The following is a 19,732-nucleotide window of genomic DNA, read 5'->3' on the forward strand; positions in this document are numbered from 1 at the left end:
TCACTATATGGTGGACATTTTGGAGGGAATCGGACATCAGCTAAGGTGTTGGAATCGGGTTTGTATTGGCCAACTCTGTTCAAAGATGCCCATGCTTGAGTGAAAAGTTGCGATGAGTGTCAAAGGACAGCAATAACACCAGGTCAATTATGGAATTTCCAGGGCGACTAACCTAAACCTATATGAAGCCTAATTCGTCCAAAAGAGAGGGAGAGCTGTTTTTAGAGAGATTTTGAAGGCAAGAATACGGAGAAAAGATAGAGAATTTCCTGAGTTTTTATATTCTTCTTTATAATTCTGTTGTTGATTATGACTTTATATATCGAATTTTTATCTATTAGCATGAGTAGCTAAACCCGTCATCTAGGGTTGATGGAACCAATTGTTGGATGAAGTCTTGACTCTGTTTTGATATAATTGAGCCATTTTTACTCTATGATTGTTCAACTACGTGTTGTCTTGTGATTAATTGAAATGACCCTTGATTAATCGTGTCTAGTTATCTTGTGTTGCTTGAGAAAGAAAACTTGGTTAGGTTTGTTGTTGAACAACACCACTTTCGGGTAAGTTAAGAGATTAATTACTTGAATTTAAAAGCAGGGTTAGAGATAACGAAGCTTTGGTGGGATAATTCTGAGTTGCATAAATTGTTAACTAGAGTAGTTCGAAAGAATGCTTCTAGTAAATTATCGTAACTGATCGAGAGATAATTGCGGTAACCCAGAATTCATATTTCTTATAGAGTGTTAAGGCGAGATTATAGCTAACGTGTCAGGAATTGATCCGACAATTGGGGAAATCAATAACCCTAGACCATTTTACCATTGAATTCAACTCTACTCTTGATTACTGCTAGTTTTATTGTCATTTTTCCTTAGTTAACTAAATTCTACTCATTATCCATTAAAAATCTTGCATCCGGAATTGTTTGAGCTATTCATTAGCAATGTTAAAAGTTGTAGTAAATAGGTTAGTTCCCTGTGGGATTCGACTCCGGACTTGAACCGGATTATATTTGCAGCGACCGCTTAGTCCTTTTTATAAGGCATAGTTGGGCGTGATCAACGGTCCTTCCCAATTCGGGCTCAGTTTCCCTTCATTCAGGTCTCGAGTATTGAGGGTGACCTTCCGTAGAACTAAGTCCACGATTCCGAAGTATCGAAGGTTAGTCCTTCTATTATAATATCTCTCGATTCTTTGTTTCTGCGCCGCCATCCAAACAAGTGCAGCTTCTCGTTTTTCATCTAATAGCTCGAGGCTAGTATTCATAGCCTCGCGATTTGAATCCTCCGACGCATGTTGAAACCTGGCGCTGGGTTCCCCGACCTCGATCAGGATTAAGGCCTCGGAGCCATATACTAAAGAGAACGGAGTAGCCCCGGTGCTGGACTTCGATGTCGTTCGATCTGCCCAAAAGACCTCGGGTAGAACTTCTTTCCATTTTCCTTTTGCATCGTCCAACCTTTTCTTTAGGTTTTGAATGATAGTTTTGTTTGTTGACTCGGCCTTTACATTCCCGGTTGGGTGGTACAGTGTTGATAAGATCCTCTTTATTTTGTGCGCTTCGAGGAACTCCGTTACCTTGTTGCGACGAATTGCTTTCCATTGTCACATACAATCTCGGAAGGTATCCCGAACTGACATATGATGTGATCCCATATGAAGTCAATAACTTCCTTTTCTCTGACCTCCTCAAAGGCCTTTGCTTCCACCCATTTAGAAAAATAATTAGTCATAAACAAAATGAATTTAGCTTTACCTGGGGCCGTTGGTAGAGGGCCGACTATGTCTATTCCCCATTTCATGAAAGGCCACGGGGACAGGACCGAGTGTAGTTGCTCTCCGGGCTGATGAATCATTGGTGAGAACCTTTGACATTTATCACACTTTTTAACAAACTCCTTAATGTCTTTTTCCATGCTATCCCAGTAATACCCTGCTCTAATAATTTTGCGAATCAAAGACTCGGCACCGGAGTGATTCCCACAAGTGCCTTCGCGGATTTCTCGTAGAACATAATCGGTATCCCCCGGCCCCAAACAAACCGCTAATGGTCCGTCGAACGTCCTCCTCTACAATGTCCCATCTTCATCTAATGTGAACCTAGCAGCCTTGGTTCGTAGGGCCCTTCACTCTTTATGATCCGATGGGAGTTTTTCATTTTTCAAATACTCGATATACTTATTCCTCCAATCCCAAGTCAAACTTGTAGAATTTATCTCGGCATGACCCTCTTCAATCACAAACCTCGATAATTGGACAACAGTCCGGGACGATATCATCTTCTTCTACTGATGACCCCAAGTTGGCAAGTGCATCGGCCTCACTATTTTATTCTCGAGGACATGATCTAGGGTCCATTCCTTGAAGTGATGCAGGGTTACCTGTAGCTTATCCAAGTATCATTGCATCCTATCCTCTCGAACTTCGAAACTTTTATTTACTTAGTTTACTACCAACAGAGAATCGCACTTGGCTTCAATGACTTCTGCCCCCAAGCTTTTAGCTAGCTCGAGACCTGCAATCATGGCCTCATTATTAGTCAACCTAGAAGTTTTGATAGATTGTCTAATAGTACTACCTGTTGGTGGATTCAAAACAATGCAAAGCCTGGACCCTTTCACATTCGAGGCTCCGTCTGTGAAAAGGGTCCATACCCCCGATGATGTACCCGATTTTAGTAGAAGTTCTTTCTCCACTTCGGGTACGAGGGTCGGCGTAAAATCGGCCACAAAGTCGGCCAAGATTTGAGACTTGATGTCCGTTCGGGGTTGATATTCGATATCATACCCGCCAAGTTCGACGGCCCATTTGGCCAACCAACCCGATAGTTCAGGCTTATGCAAAACATTTCGAAGGGGATAAGTGGTCAAAACACATATGGGATGACATTGAAAATATGACTTTAACTTTCTAGATGCGCATATTAATGCAAGTGCCAATTTTTCTAAGTGTGGGTACCTAGTTTCGGCATCCCTAGAGTTCGACTTACGTAATAAACGGGGAATTGCATACCTTGCTCTTCTCGAACCAATACCCCACTTACCGCTATCTCGGACACTGCCAAATATAAGTAAAGCTTTTCGTCTACCTTCGAAGTGTGAAGCAGAGGTGGGCTCGATAAATACCATTTTAAATCCTCCAATGCTTGATGGCATTTCAGGGTCCTTGCGAAATCCTTTTTCTTTTTGAGCAAGGAAAAGAATCCGTGGCTTCAATCCGATGACCTCGAAATAAATCGACACAAGGCGGCTATTCGTCCTATTAACCTTTGTACGGCTTTCGCACTATCTATGATAGTGATATCCTCGATGGCCTTAATCTTGTCGGGGTTGATTTCGATCCCTCGATTTGATACCATGAATCCGAGGAACTTGCCCGAACTGACCCCGAAGGCACATTTCTCCGTGTTTAACTTCATGTTGTACTTCTTCAAGATTTTGAATGTTTCCTGCAAGTGAGTTAAATGGTCCTCTGCGCGCAGGGACTTAACCAACATATCATCAATGTAAACTTCCATTGATTTACCTATCTGTTCCTCGAACATTCTGTTAACTAAGCATTGGTATGTTGCTCCGGCATTTTTAGCCTGAAGGGCATTACATTGTAACAGTACGTTCCAAACTTACTGATGAACGAGGTCTTTTCCTGGTCCTCCGGGTTCATTTAAATTTGATTGTACCCGGAGTAGGCATCGAGAAAGGTTAGAATCTCGTGGCCAGCCGTGGCATCGATCATGCAATCGATGTTAGGCAATGGAAAAGAGTCTTTAGGGCATGCTTGTTTAAATTCTTATAATCTACGCACATTCTAAGTTTGTTTCCTTTTTAGGAACTACAACTACGTTGGCTAATCATTCGGGGTATTTTATCCCGAATAGATCCTATTTTAAGAAGTTTGGTTGCCTCATCCTTTATGAATGCATGATTCACCTCGGACTGGGGCCTCCTTTTTTGCTTTACCGGTTTGAACCTGGGATCAAGCTTAGCCGGTGTGTTTTTATTTCCGGTGGGATCTCTGTCATGTCTAAATGGAACCAAGCAAAACAATCCATATTATCAATAAGAAATTGAATGAGTTTTTTCCAGAGTTCGGTAGTTAACCCCGTACCCAGGTATACCTTTCTCTCGGGAATGTATTCGATCAGTATGACCTGGTCCAGTTCCTCGACCATCGATTTTGTTGCATCGGACTCTTCGGGAACAACAAAAGTTCAGGGAGTAAGGAGATCCTCTTCTTCGTCTTCGATTACCTGCTGCTCCGATTCGGTCGAGGGTGGGGGCGGTGATTGCTATTTAGCCGCCTGCTTATCTTTGGTGCTTGACTTTTTAGAGGTCGAAGGCGCTGGTACCGGTATCACCTCTTCAATTGCAAACATCTCATTTGCAGCGTGTTGTTCTCCGTAAACCGTTTTCACACCATCCACTGTTGGGAATTTCATCATCTAATAAAGGGTTGAAGGTACTGCCCTCATGTTGTGTATCCATGGCCTCTCGAGAAGTGCATTATACCTCATGTCGCCTTCGATGACATGGAATTTTGTATCTTGGATGGTCTCGGCCACGTTCACTGGTAGGATTATCTCCCTCTTTGTTGTTTTGCTTGCCATGTTGAAACCATTTAGGGCTCGGGACGCAGGTACGATTTGGTCCTGAAGGCCGAGCTGCTCTACGACCCTTGATCTGATTATGTTTGCTGAGCTACCTGGATCCACTAGAACACGTTTAACTTGAATTTTATTTAACAAAATAGAAATTACCAGGGCGTCATTGTGCGACTGAGATATGCCTTTCGCTTCCTCGTCATTGAATGATAGGATGCCCTCGGGCACATAGCTCCGAGTCTGTTTTTCTCTGGTGATCGACACCTTGGTGCGTTTGAATATAGGCCCTTGTGGAACATCGACACCGCCAACGATCATATGAATTACGTGTTGCGGTTCCTCCTGCTCATTCTTTCTGTTTGCATCTCTTTCCCTGAAGTGGTTCTTAGCTCGATCACTGAGAAATTCTCGAAGATGACCCTCGTTGAACAACCGAGCTACCTCCTCCCTCATCTGCCTGCAGTCTTTGGTTCTATGGCCATGTGCGCCATGATACTTACACACCAAGCTTGGATTCCTTTAAGAAGGATCGGTTTGTATAGGCCTGGGCCACCCGGTGTCTTTGATTCTTCCAATAACTGACACGATCCCTGATGCATCTACACTGAAATTATACTCCGACAATCGAGGTGCTTCCGTGGGGTCGGTATGTTTATCAAAACCATTCTTACTCATGAGTCCCCGAGAGCTTTGACCTCGATCATTTCTTCGATCGTTCTGAGGAGCGTTCCGCCCAGAACTGTTGTTTCTCCGATCGACATATGGCTGATACCGTTCCTTGTTTGATCTTGATTCCCTGTCCTTATCCCTCGGGGGCTTAGCTACCAACCTATTAGGATGAACTGAAACCGAGGGTGCTCCCAATTGGTCGTCCTCGACCCTGATCTTTGATTGGTAACGATTATGTACGTCTGACCACGTTACGGCTGGGTACTCGATCAGATTCTGCTTTAATTGTCGTGACACGATCGAACTCTGCTCGTTCAATCCTTGCGTAAAAGCCTGTACTGCCCAGTCATCAGAGACCGGTGGTTATTTCATTTACTCCATTTGAAATTGGGATACGAACTCCCTTAACATCTCATCATTCCTCTGTCTTACCTTAAAAATGTCTGATTTCCTTGTCGCCACCTTTATAGCCTCGCCATGTGCTTTCACGAAGGCATCTGCTAACATAGCAAATGAATCGATAGAGTTCGGGGGCAAGTTGTGATACCAAATCATGGCTCCTTTCGACAAGTTTCCCCAAATTTTTTCAACAATACTGATTCGATCTCATCATCATTCAAGTCGTTTCCCTTAATCCCACAAGTGTATGAGGTAATATTTTCATTAGGGTCGATTGTCCCATTATATTTAGGTATATCGGGCATGCGAAACTTTTTAGGAATGGGCTTCGGAGCCGCACTCGGAGGGGATGACTTTTGTATGAACTTTTTGGCATCCAAACCTTTCATGACCGGGGGTGCCCCCGGTATTTGATCAACACGGGAGTTTTAAGTCTCAACTTTCTTGTCATTATCCTCAATCTTCTTCTCCCAGACTCGATTCTCTTGGTGAGTTCCTCGAGCATCCTTATAATTGTGGGATCAGTCCTCGAGCCATTACCGTTTGATCTTTCCGGTATCGGTTCAGTACGTCAAGTGTTTTCTATTTCGACTACACTTGGAGTTTTGTGCTGACTCTGAAGTTGAGCGATAGCAACCTGTTGAGCTTGTAGCATCTCGAATATTACTTGGAGGCTGACTCCCCCGTCTCCTAGACCTTGTGTTCCTTGGCTACCAAATCGGGCTTCCTTGCGTACACTTCCTCCGGGGTCCGCGTCTAAATCCGCATCCAAAGCAATGTGCGAACTAACATCGACTGGTTCCCCATTTGGCACTTCCACAGGGTTAATCAGTGGTACACCGATCCCTACATTGTCGTTTTCCCCATGAAATCCAAGACCTTTATCACCGTGTACGGGTGCGTTTTGTGAGTTTGACATGTTTTAACCTGAAAACAAAAATTCTTGACAAGAACAAGTGTGAAAATAATGTGTGTGTTATCAGAATCAATACTGAAATAATCACTATTATCTTTAGCCCCACGATGGGCGTCAAACTATTTACCTCGAAAATACGAGTAACAATTAAACTTGATTTATGGTTTTAAAGATACGTGATTTAGTTCAATACTAATTAATAACCAAGAAATCTAAAGTATAAATGAAAGAAATAAGTAAAATCAAACCAGTATGTAAGCGAGTCTCGACCTCGAGCTAAGGTGACCTCGAGGTGAATCAAGAACAGTTAAGAAAGAATGATAAAGTTAAAGGACAATTCTGATGAATAATGAGCGAGAAAGTAAGAGAGTATATTCTTTGCCAATGATTGATGATCGTTACAAATGATTGGGTCCCCTTTATATAATAGGGGAACCCTAAATAAGGTACATTTCTATTTACAATAAAGAATCTTATTGGGACAGCTGTCTAACCGCCTAGTACGGATTCATACAAATCTATTCTGGGATTTATGCCACGATCTTGGGAACGTGGCAGGAATCTTGCTCATTCTGTTACAAATCCTTAACGGCATTATCTCGAGGCTGGTCATATTAGGCTCCGATGTTCCTCGAACACTTAATTCATCGAGCCTCGTACTCCGTCCTCAAGGTCGAACTCGGTCCATAGTGAGTCTATTCCTCGACGCGAGCCTTCTGTTCCTCGATATGAGCCTTCGGGCCCACGAAATCGAGGGCACCTGATTTCACCGTATACAAGTTTCTTGAATAAACTGAACAATTTACTTCACAACTGGGAGCTGCTTCCTAGAGTTTTGTGGTCTTCCTTTTAGGGTTCATGAATTCAATTTCATGAAAAGTTTCTTGTTATTTGCTTATCTTAAAGGGGCAGTGGGTACAGAAGTAGCATTAGTAAGCGGTAGAAATTGTCAATTTTATAAGGTAAATGGCAGTGGGTAGCCTGTTATGGCTGCATTGCCAAAGAAAGATTTAAGTTTTCGGTGGTAGTTTGGAGTTTCCTATAATACAAATTGTGATTTGTGATGTATTAATAGTATAAGTGAGCTGGATTTAATAAAGAAGAGTGAAAATTAGTTGGTTAGTTCCGAAAGTTAGTTAGGGAGCCAAAAGTTAGTTAGAGTTAGTTGAAAAGAAGTTAAAAGTTAGCTCATTTCATTACATATATGTGATTACATTACATTTGGAATATCATAATAGAAACTACAATCTTCTCATACAGTCTCTCTTCTCTTCTCTCGATTCTTCTTTTTCCTCCATCGCCATAGCTAAGCTTCGAGCTTCTGTCTTAGCTCCTTGTCTGCTATACTCAAACCTCGAATCATCATTGATCTCTACATCTGAATAACATTGTGTAACGACCCGGCCGGTCATTTTGAGAGTTGTAGCCCCATTCCCCCATTTACTGCTCATTTTGTACTTTATAATTGTTATGTGACTTGCCGGGCTAGTCGGTTCGGGTCCGGAGAGATTTCGAAATGAATTGAGACACTTAGTCTCAAAGTTGGAAGCTTAAGTTGAAAAGGTTGACCGGATATTGACTTATGAGTAAACGACTCCGAAATAGAGTTTTGACGGTTCTGTTAGCTCCGTTAGGTGATTTTGGACTTAGGAGCGTGTCCGGATTGTGATTTGGAGGTCCATAGTAGAATTAGGCTTGAAATGGCGAAATGTGAACATTTGGAAGTTTGACCGAGAGTGGACTTTGTGAATACTGGGCTCGGATTAGAGTTTCGGGAGTTGGAGTAGGTCTGTGGTGTCATGTGATGACCTGATAGGTTATCTTATGTTTTAGAACCTAATTCTGCGCTTGAAGCCTTATATACCTCATCTTAACCCTTCTCGATTTGCGTGCACAGTCCAGGTGTTTTTTTTGAAAAGCTTCTATGTTAAGAACTGAGAAAATATAAATTTTTTGCCTTAAAATCCATTTGAGTTGACTTCGGTAATGTTTTGAGCAAACGAATCGGGATTCGTATTTTGACGGTCCCGGTGGGTCTGTATTATGATTTGGGACTTGGACGTATGCTTGGAATCGAATTCGGAAGTCCCTAGCCCGGGTTACTGGACTTAGTTGAAATTTAAAAGTTTGAAAACTTAATGACTTTGAAAGTTTGACCAACGTTTGACTTTATTGATATTGGGTCCGTATTTTGGTTTCTAAATCCGGTATAGGTCCAATACTATATTTATGACTTGCCTATCGAATTTGGTGAGAAACGGAGTTGGTTTGATGTGATTCGGACGTCTGGTTGTTAATATAGCAATTCTAAAATTTCTTGAAAATTTCATTTGATTTTGGTGTCCGATTCATAGTTCTAGGTGTTATTTTGGAAATTTGATCGCGCGAGAGAGTTCGTATGATGTTTTTAGACTTGTGTGCATGTTTGGTTTGAAGCCCCAAGGGCTCGGGTGAGTTTCGGATAGGCTACAAAGTGGTTTGGACTTAGAAAACTCAGCTGGTTCTGCAATTTCTGGTGTCTGGTGTCTGATCTCGCAATTGCGAGATCAGTGTTAGCATTTGCGAACATTCCCCAATCCTGATAGGCTCACATTTGCGAGAAAATTCTTCGCATTTGCGAAAAGTACTTGGGTCAGCATGAGATCGCATTTGCGATCAAGAGGTCACAATTGCGGGGAGGCCAGAGTTCGTATTTGCGAACAAAACTTCGCATTTGCGAAGTTGGGTTGGGGCAGGCTTGGTCGCATTTGCGATCAATCTGGTCGCAAATGTAGATGATCAATGTTCTCATTTGCGAACAAGTCATCGCAAATGCGATGAAAGCAGAGATGGGAGGACTTCGCATTTGCAACTGTTACTTCGCATTTGCGAACCCCAGGTAGCAAATGCGACATCTGCAACTGATCAAAATGGGAGTTAGACGGGATTTTTGTTCATTCTTCATATTTTCAAAATAAGAAAACCCTAGAGGCAATTTTTCAAAGAGCTCTTCTCCCCCAAATCATTGGTAAGTGATTCTAATCCATTTTCTTTCAATCTTTCACTACTTTTCCTAAGATTTCAACGTAAAATCTAGTGTTTTCATGGTGGAAATTGGGGGTTTGGGTAGAATTAGGGATTTTTGAAAAATGGGGATTTAGACCTCAAATTGAGGTCAGAATTCGGATTCCAAAACAAATTACATAATCGAGCTCGGGGGTGAATGGGTAATCAGGTTTTGGTCCGAATTTTAGATTTGGACCAAGCGGACCCAGGAGTTGGCTTTTTGTTGACTTTTTCAATAATGACCTAAATTTAATCCTTTGCAATCGTGGGTAGTTCCTAAGGCTTAATTTGAATCGTTTGGTTGGTAATTTGCTAGATTCTATTGGTTCAGAGGCTTGAGAGGCAAAGCCGTGGTTAAGCTTTGAATTGATCCTTTGGAGCGCGGTAAGTATCGTGGTTAACCTTCACTTGAGGGATTAGGACTTGCTTGTCTATTTGCTATATGTTTAGATGTTGGGTACAACGTATATGTGAAGTGACGAGTACTTATGCATTGTTGTCGGGTTAAAGCATGCGGGTGGGACTTGTTCCTTGCAATTATTGCTTACTTTAATCATGTTATTCATGACTAGACTGGTTATTTATTAAATTGATCGTTCTTACCGTGTTTATGGGCCTTTGTGATAGTTGAGTATTGATTCCAAAGTTGAGATTGGTATTGTGGAACCCTTGTTGAAGTAAGGCTTGTACTTGTTGATCCTATCTCCCTGTTATTACTTGTTCATTGTTATGTGGTAAGGGAGAGTATTAATGCACAAAGGGTGATACCGTGTCGTATGTGAGTGTTAATGTACGAAGGGTGATGTCGTTCCATATTGTGAGTGTTAATGCACGAAGGGTGATGTAGTGCCATGTTATGAGAGTTAATATACGAAGGGTGATCTCGTGCCGTATCTATTGATTTATGATGTGAGTGAGAGTAAAAGCACGTAGGGTGATGCCGTGCAGTATCATTATTTCATTGTGAGGTTGAGAGTAAAAGTACGAAGGGTGATGCCGTGCAATTTTCTCCATTGCGCTTAATTGTTTTTAGTGGTTAAAGGAATATTGACTGTTCTAGTTATCATTTCTGTTGTATCTCTCGTATCTTGTATCCCCTTAGCATGTCCCTCTCCTGATAGTACATGTTTAGCCTTTATTTGTTGTTATCTTGTACATATACTGTTATCTGCCCAGGTTTATTATGTAGGTGTCTTGTCATAGCCTCGTCACTACTTCGTCGAGGTTAGGCTTGACACTTACGAGTACATGGGGTTGGTTGTACTCATACTACACTCCGCACTTCTTTTGCAGATTTTGGTACCGGTCCAAGACGTTCGTGAGTTGTAGCAGCTTGGATTTGCTTATTCGGAGACTCGAGGTAGATCTGTTGGCGTCCGCAGACCTTGAAATCCCCTTCTTCGTTTCCTATTTTACTGTTTCTTTTCATTAAAAACAGTTGTATTCCTTTCAAACTCTGTTTATAGAAAATTCTAGAAGCTCGTTAGTTGTGACTCCAGATCCATATTGTAGTAGATATTGGGAATTTATGTTATTCCGCACTCAACTTTAATTTAGTTTGGCTTAATCGACTTTGTTTATTAAAATTGAATGAAAATTGACTTAACCGTTCTCTAACGTTGTCTTGCCTAGCAAGTGAAATGTTAGGTGCCATCACGGTCGCGAAGGTAGGAATTCCGGGCCGTGACAAGTTGGTGTCAGAGAACTAGGTTGCCTAGGTCTCACAATTCACGAGCAGGCTTAGTAGAGTCTGGAGGATCGGTACCGAGACGTCTATACTTATCTTCCAGAGGCTATAAAGTTTAGGAACAAATTTCACTTCTATTCTTTTCTGTCGTGCGATTTTGTTCTCTCATTGCTAATTGAACTCTTCTACACTTGTTCTCTCGCAGATGGCGAGAACACGTGCTGCATCTTCAGCTGAGCAGCAGCTAGAGCCTCCAGTGGAAGCTCCTACGAGGGGCAGAGGTCGAGTCCGAGGCCATGCCAGAGGCCGAGGCAGGGGCAAAGCTCAGCCCAGAGCTCGAGCAGCAACACCAGCAGTGGAGCCTCAGGTGGAGTTTGATGAGGAGTGTCCACCCAAGACTGTGCCTGTTGGACCAGCTTAGGTCCCGGAGGGGTTCATCGCCACCCCAGTGCTTCAGGATGCTTTGGTCCGTTTGGTGGGTCTTATGGAGAGTGTGGCTTAGGCTGGTACATTCCGTATGGCACCAGCCGTCTCTCAGGCTGGGGGAGGAGCACAGACTCCCGCAACTCACACTCCGGAGCAGATGGCTCCCCAGTATCAAACTGCAACAGCCCAGCCAGTTGGGATAGTTCAGCTGGTTGTTGCGGCACAGGCCGGTGATGGACCAGCTATGTCTTCTAAGAGCTTATTGAGATTGGACAAGTTTTCCAAGCACTTTCTAGTTCGCTTTAGTGGTACACCTTCCGAGGACCCACAGGATTATCTTGACCGTTGCCATGAGGTGCTGCGGAAATGGGTATAGTTGAGACCAATGGGGTCGATTTTGCTGTGTTCCAGATGATGGGTTCCGCTAAGAGATGGTGGAAGGATTTTGTATTGACCAGACCACCTGGGTCGCCTGCTCTTACTTGGGACCAGTTCTCTCAGATATTTCTTGAGAAGTTTCTTCCTGTCACACCGAGAGAGGATTATCGCAGGCAGTTCGAGCGTCTCCAGCATGGCAGTATGTCCGTCACTCAGTATGAGACCCATTTTGTAGATCTGGCTCGTCATGCTATTCTTCTGCTTCCTATAGAGAGAGAGAGAGAGAGAGTGTGAGGAGGTTTATTGAGGGACTTGCTCAGCCTATCAAGTTGCAGATGGCCAAGGAGACTAGGAGTGATATTTCTTTTCAGACGGCTGCCAATGTCGCCAAGCGAGTCGGGATGGTTCTAGCACAAGGGGAGGCCAAGGGTTTGACAAGAGGCCTCATCATTCCAGCGGGTTCAGTGGTGCCTCATCTGGAGGCAGGGGTATTTTTGGTAGAGGCCATCCTCCCAGGCCGTTTCATTCAGCACTCCAGGCATCCCACAGTGCTTCAGGTGGTCGTGTCCCTCATATGCCTTATTCCGACCAGCTAGCCTACAGTGCACCACCAGCTCTTATTAGTGCACCTCCGCTCCAGAGCTTTCAGGGTGGTTATTCAGGTCGACAGGGTCAGTTTCAGGATCAACAGTCACAACAGCCGAGGTCATGTTATATTTTTGGTGATTAGAGGCACATTGCTAGGTTTTGCCCTCGGGCATCGAACAGCTCACAGCATCAGGGTTCTCGTGCCATGGTTCCTGCACTGGGTGCTTCATCGCCCGCTCAGCCAGCTATAGGTAGGGGTCAGGCAGCCAGAGGTGGAGGTCAGGCCGTTAGAGGTGGAGGTCAGGCCGCTAGAGGTGGAGGCCAGCCAGCTAGGGGCTATCCTAGAGATGTAGTTCAGAGTGATGGGGCCCAGCTCCGATGCTATGCTTTTCTAGCCAGGGCTGAGGTTGATTCATCTGGCACTGTTATCACAGGTACTGTTTCAGTTTGCAGCAGAGATGCTTCAGTTCTATTTGATCCGGGTTCTACTTATTCCTACATGTCATCCTATTTTGCTTCATATTTGGTTGTGCCTCGTGATTCTTTGAGTGCTCCTGTGTATGTGTCCACACCTGTGGGAGATGCTATTATTGTAGATCGTGTTTATCATCTGTGTGTGGTTACCATTGGGAGTCTTGAGACTAGTGTAGATCTTCTACTTCTCGATATGGTAGATTTTGATGTTATCTTGGGTATGGATTGGCTGTCACCCTATCATGCTATATTGGATTGTAACGCCAAGACGGTGACCTTAGCTTTGCCGGGGTTGCCTTGATTAGAGTGGAAAGGAACTCCTGGCAATTCTACTAGTAGGATTATCTCTTACATGAAGGCTCGGCCTACGGTCGAGAAGGGGTGTCTAGTTTATTTGGATTATGTCCGCGATTCTAGTGCAGAGGTTTCTTCCATGGATTTAGTACCAGTTGTTCGTGAGTTTCCAGAGGTGTTTCCTGTAGACTTGCCGGGGATGCCAACCGACAGGGATATTGACTTCTATATTGATTTGGCTCCGGGCACTCAACCCATTTCTATTCTGCCATACCGTATGGCCCCGCCAGAGTTGAAAGAATTGAAGGAGCAATTACAAGATTTGCTTGATAATGGCTTCATTAGACCTAATGTCTCGCCCTGGGGTGTGCCCTGTTGTTTCTGAAGAAGAAAGATGGATCGATGAGGATGTGCATAGATTACCGGCAGTTGAACAAAGTCACTATCAAGAACAAGTATCCACTGCCAAGGATTGATGACTTATTTGATCAGCTTCAGGGTGCCAAGGTTTTTTCAAAGATCGATTTGAGGTCTGGCTACCATCAATTGAGGATTAGGGCATCCGATGTCCCTAAGACAGCTTTTCGGACTCGGTATGGGCATTATGAGTTTCTGGTGATGTCATTAGGGCTGACAAATGCCCCAGCAGCATTTATGGATTTGATGAACGGGGTGTTCAAGCCCTATCTGGATTCCTTTGTGATTGTGTTTATTGATGATATCTTGATCTACTCCCGCAGTCGAGAGGAGCATGAGCAGCATCTTCGGATTGTACTTCAGACTCTGAGAGACATTCAGTTATATGCTAAGTTTTCAAAATGTGAGTTTTGGTTGGACTCAGTCGCTTTCTTGGGGCACGTTGTATTAGCAGAGGGCATTCAGGTGGATCCTAAGAAGATTGAGGCAGTTCAGAACTGGCCTAGACCCACTTCAGCTATAGAGATCCGGAGTTTCTTGGGTTTGGCGTGTTATTACCGTCGGTTTGTGGAGGGGTTCTTATCTATAGCAGCCCCGTTGACCAGGTTGACACAGAAGGGTGCCCCGTTCAGATGGTCAGACGAGTGTGAGGCGAGCTTTCAAAAGCTTAAGACTGATTTGACTACGGTGCCAGTGTTGGTGTTGCCCACAGGTTCAGGATCTTATACGGTATATTGTGAAGCATCTCGTATTGGGCTTGGTATGGTATTGATGCAGGATGGCAGGGTGATTGTATATGCATCGCGGTAGTTGAAGGTTCACGAGAAGAATTACCCCGTTCATGACTTAAAGCCGGCAGCCATTGTTCATGCGCTGAAGATTTGGAGGCACTATCTTTACGGCGTCTCGTGTGAGGTATTCATGTATCATCGAAGCTTGCAATATTTGTTCAAACAAAAGGAACTCAATTTGAGGCAGAGGAGGTGGTTGGAGCTATTGAAAGACTATGATATCACCATCTTGTATCATCCGGGGAAGGCCAATGTGGTGGCCGATGCCCTGAGCAGAAAGTCAGTGAGTATGGGCAGCCTTGCGTACATTCCAGTCGGTAAGAGACCGCTTGCATTAGATGTTCAGGATTTGGCCAATCAGTTCGTGAGGTTGGATGTTTCTGAGCCCAATCGTCTTCTAGCTTGTACAGTCGCTCGATCTTTATTGTTTGAGCGCATCAGGGAGCGGCAATATGATGACCCTCATTTGCTTATCCTTAGGGACACAGTGCGGCACGGTGATGCCAAGCAGGTTATGGTTGGAGATGATGGAGTTTTGAGGATGTAGGGTCGTGTTTGTGTGCCTAATGTGGATGGACTTCGTGAGTTGATTCTTGAGTAGGCTCACAGTTCCCGGTATTCTATTCATCCGGGAGCCGCCAAGATGTATCAGGACTTGCGGCAGCATTATTGGTGGAGGAGGATGAAGTAGGATATAGTTGCATATGTAGCTCGATGTCTAAATTGTCAGCATGTAAAGTATGAGCATCAGAGACTTGGTGGTTTGCTTCAGAAGTTAGAGATTCCTGAGTGGAAGTAAGAGCGTATCACTATGGATTTCGTTGTTGGACTCCCACGGACTTAGAAGAAGTTCGATGCAGTTTGGGTCATTGTGGACAGGCTGATCAAGTCACCGTATTTCATTCTTGTGACAGTTACCTATTCTTCGGAGCAGTTGGCTAAGATTTACATCCGCGAGAACGTTCGTCTTCACGGTGTGCCCGTGTCTATCATTTCTGATCGAGGTACTCGGTTCAACTCGCATTTCTGGAGGGCAGTACAGCGTGAGTTGGGCACGCAGGTTGAGTTGAGCACAGCATTTCATCCTCAGACGGACAGACAGTCCGAGCACACCATTCAGATATTGGAGGATATGCTCTGCACTTGTGTTATAGACTACGAAGGTTCTTGGGATCAGTTCTTTCCACTTGCAGAGTTTGCCTACAACAACAGCTACCGGTCGAGCATTTAGATGGCTCCCTATGAGGCATTATACGGGAGACGGTGTCGATCGCCTGTCGGATAGTTCGACTAGGGGAGGCTCGGTTGTTGGGCACAGATTTAGTACAGGATGCTTTGGATAAGGTCAAGATTATTCAGGATCAACGTCGCACAGCTCAGTCCAGGCAGAAGAGTTATGCCGACCGTAGAATTTGTGATGTTGCATTCATGGTCGGAGAGAGAGTGTTGCTCTGGGTATCACCCATGAAGGGTGTGATGAGGTTCGAAAAGAAGGTCAAGTTGAGACGTAGGTATATCGGACTTTTTGAGATTCTTCATAGAATGAGTGAGGTGGCATACAAGCTCGCATTTCCACCTAGTTTTCCATGTGTCCATGCTCCGGAAGTATCACGGCGATCCATCCCACGTGTTAGATTTCAGCTCTGTCCAATTGGACAAGGATTTGACTTATGAGGAGGAGCTGGTGGCTATTTCAGCCCGGCCTATTCATCAGTTGAGGTCAAAGATTTATCCTTCAGTTCGAGTGCAGTGGAGAGGTCAGCTCGTCGAGGTAGCTACTTAGGAGTCTGAGTCGGACATGCGGAGTAGATATCCCCACCATTTCACCAGTCCAGGTACTTTTCTATGTCCGTTCGAGGACGAACGGTTATTTTAGAGGTGGAGAATATGATGACCCGATTGGTCATCTTATGTTTTAGAACCTAATTCTACGCTTTGATGCCTTAAATACCTCATCTTAACCCTCATCGATTTACGTGCACAGTCTGGGTGTTTTTCCGGAAAGCTTCTATGTTAAGAACTAAGAAAAGATGAAATTTTTGCCTTAGAATCCATTTGAGTTGACTTCGGTCAATGTTTTGAGCAAACAGACCCAGATTAACGGTCCCGGTGGGTCCGTATCGTGATTTGGGACTTGGGCGTATGCCTAGAATCGAATTCAGAAGTCCCTAGCCCGAGTTATCGGACTATTGAAATTTGAAAGTTTGAAAGCTTAATGACTTTGAAAGTTTGACCAATGTTTGACTTTATTGATGTCGGGTCCGTATTTTGGTTTCGAAATCCAGTATAGGTCCAATACTATATTTATGACTTGCCTGTCGAATTTGGTTAGAAACGGTTGGTTACGTAATTCAGATGTCCGGTTATTAATATAGCAATTCTAAAGTTTCTTGAAAATTTCATTTGATTTTGGTGTCCGATTCATAGTTGTAGGTGTTATTTTGGAGATTTTATCGCACGAGCACGTTTGTATGATGTTTCTAGACTTGTGTGCATGTTTAGTTTGGAGCTCCGAGGGCTCGGGTGAGTTTCAGATAGGCTACGGAGTGGTTTGGGCTTCGAAAACTTAGTTGGTTCTGCAATTGCTGGTGTCTGGTGTCTGATCTGGCAATTGCGAGATCAGTGTTCGCATTTACGAATATTCCCCAATCCTGACAGGCTCGCATTTGCGAGATAATTCTTCGCATTTGCGAAGAGTACCTGGGTCAGCATGAGATCGCATTTGCGATAGAGTTCGCAATTGCGGGGAGGCCAGAGTTCGCATTTGCAAACAAAAGTTCGCATTTGCGAAGTTGGGTTGGGGCAGGCTTGGTCGCATATGCGGATGATTAGTGTTTGCATTTGTGAACAAGTCATCGCAAATGCGATGAAAGTAGAGATGGGAGGACTTCACATTTGCAGGGTTCGCATTTGCGAACCCCAGGTCGCAAATGCGACATCTACAACTGACTAAAAATGGGAGTAAGACGGGATTTTTGTTCATTCTTCAAATTTTCAAAACAAGAAAACCCTATAGGCGATTTTTCAAAGAGCTCTTCTCCCCCAAATCATTTGTTAGTGATTCTAATCCATTTTCTTTCAATCTTTCGTTACTTTTCCTAAGATTTTAACCTAAATCTAGTGTTTTCACGTGGAAATTGGGGGTTTGGGTAGAATTAGGTATTTTTGAAAAATGGGGATTTAGACCTCAAATTTAGGTCGGATTCCAAAACAAATTACATAACCGGGCTCGGGGGTAAATGGGTAATCGGGTTTTGGTCCGAATATCGGGTTTGGACCAAGCGGGGCCGGGAGTTGGCTTTTTGTTGACTTTTTCAATAATGACCTAAATTGAATCCTTTGCAATCGTGGGTAGTTCCTAAGTCTTAATTTGAATCGTTTGGTTGGTAATTTGCTAGATTCTATTGGTTCGGAGACTTGTTTGAGAGGCAAAGCCGTGGTTGAGCTTTGAATTGATCATTTGGAGCGAGGTAAGTGTCGTGGTTAACCTTGTCTTGAGGGATTATGACTTGTTTGTCTATTTGCTACATGTTTAGATGTTGGGTACAAGTATATGTAAGGTGACGAGTACTTATGCGTTGTTGTCGGGTTAAAGCATGCGGGTGGGACTTGTTCCTTGCAACTATTGCCTACTTTGATCATGTTATCCATGCCTAGACTGATTATTTATTAAATTGATCGTTCTTACCGTGTTTATAGGATTTTGTGATAATTGAGTATTGACTCCAAAGTTGAGATTGGTATTGTGGAACTGTTGTTGAAGTAAGGCTTGTACTTGTTGATCCTATCTCTCTGTTACTACTTGTTCATTGTTATGTGGTAAGGGAGAGTGTTAAAGCACGAAGGGTGATGCCGTGCCGTATGTGAGTGCTAATGCACGAAGGCTGATGTTGTGCCATATTGTGAGTGTTAATGCACGAAGGGTGATGCCGTGCCATGTTGTGAGAGTTAATTCACGAAGGGTGATGCCGTGCCGTATCTATTGATTTATGCTGTGAGTGAGAGTAAAAGCACGAAGGGTGATGCCGTGCAGTTTCACTATTTCATTTTGAGGTTGAGAGTTAAAGCACGAAGGGTGATGCCGTGCAATTTTCTCCATTGCGCTTAATTACTTTTACTGGTTGAAGGCATATTGGCTGTTCTGGTTATCATTTTCGTTGTATCTCTCGTATCTTGTATCCCCTTAGCATGTCCCCCTCTCAATAGTACATGTTTAGCTTTTATTTGTTGTTATCTTGTACATATACTGTTATCTGCACAGGTTTATTATGTAGGTGTCGTGTCATAGCTGTCACACCTCCTTTTTACACACCTACCCCCGAAGGATAGTGTATAAGGGATTTTTCCTCTTTAAGTGACATTATTCGAAATGGGATTATTTATTTATCAGAGTCGCCACTTGGGATAGGTTTGGCTTTGGGTGTCCCAAGTCACCGGTTTATCTTGAATCCCAAATCGAGGAAAATTTTGACTTTCCAAGTGAAGTCTGCGAACCAGAAATTCTGAATAAGGAATTCTGTTAACCCGGGGGAAGGTGTTAGGCACCCCCGGATTCCGTGGTTCTAGCACGGTCGCTTAAATTATTACAATTGGTCTATTATCTGATTTTTGTACATGTTCATCCTATAGTTCAATTTAAAGTTATTTACCGCTTTTAATTAATTTTTAAGGAAGATTGAACGTCGTTTAAAATATGTTTTTGTATCACGTCACATGAAATGCACCCGGATCCGAAACACTTTTTATTCAACGTTTTAGGATTTGGATTTGGGTCACATGAAATGCGCACCCGAGATTAAGAAGGTAATATTATTAAAAGACGAGCCTAAAGCAACTAGCGTGTTGATATCTTTGCTGGAGGCCATGAAAATTCGCTAAATGGCACGTCCCGATTTCTAAGTATTTTTATGGAAGTAATTAAAGAGGGCCACGCAATTTATGATTTTTATTTGGCGCGGCGCACCTCAAATTTATTTTAAAAGGACATTTGTCTTAGCACATGGAAGGCCCTAAACTATTTGTTATCTAATTACGGCTTAAATCCA

Source organism: Nicotiana attenuata, chromosome 5 (genome assembly GCF_001879085.1).
Source record: "Nicotiana attenuata strain UT chromosome 5, NIATTr2, whole genome shotgun sequence".
NCBI lineage: Eukaryota > Viridiplantae > Streptophyta > Magnoliopsida > Solanales > Solanaceae > Nicotiana > Nicotiana attenuata.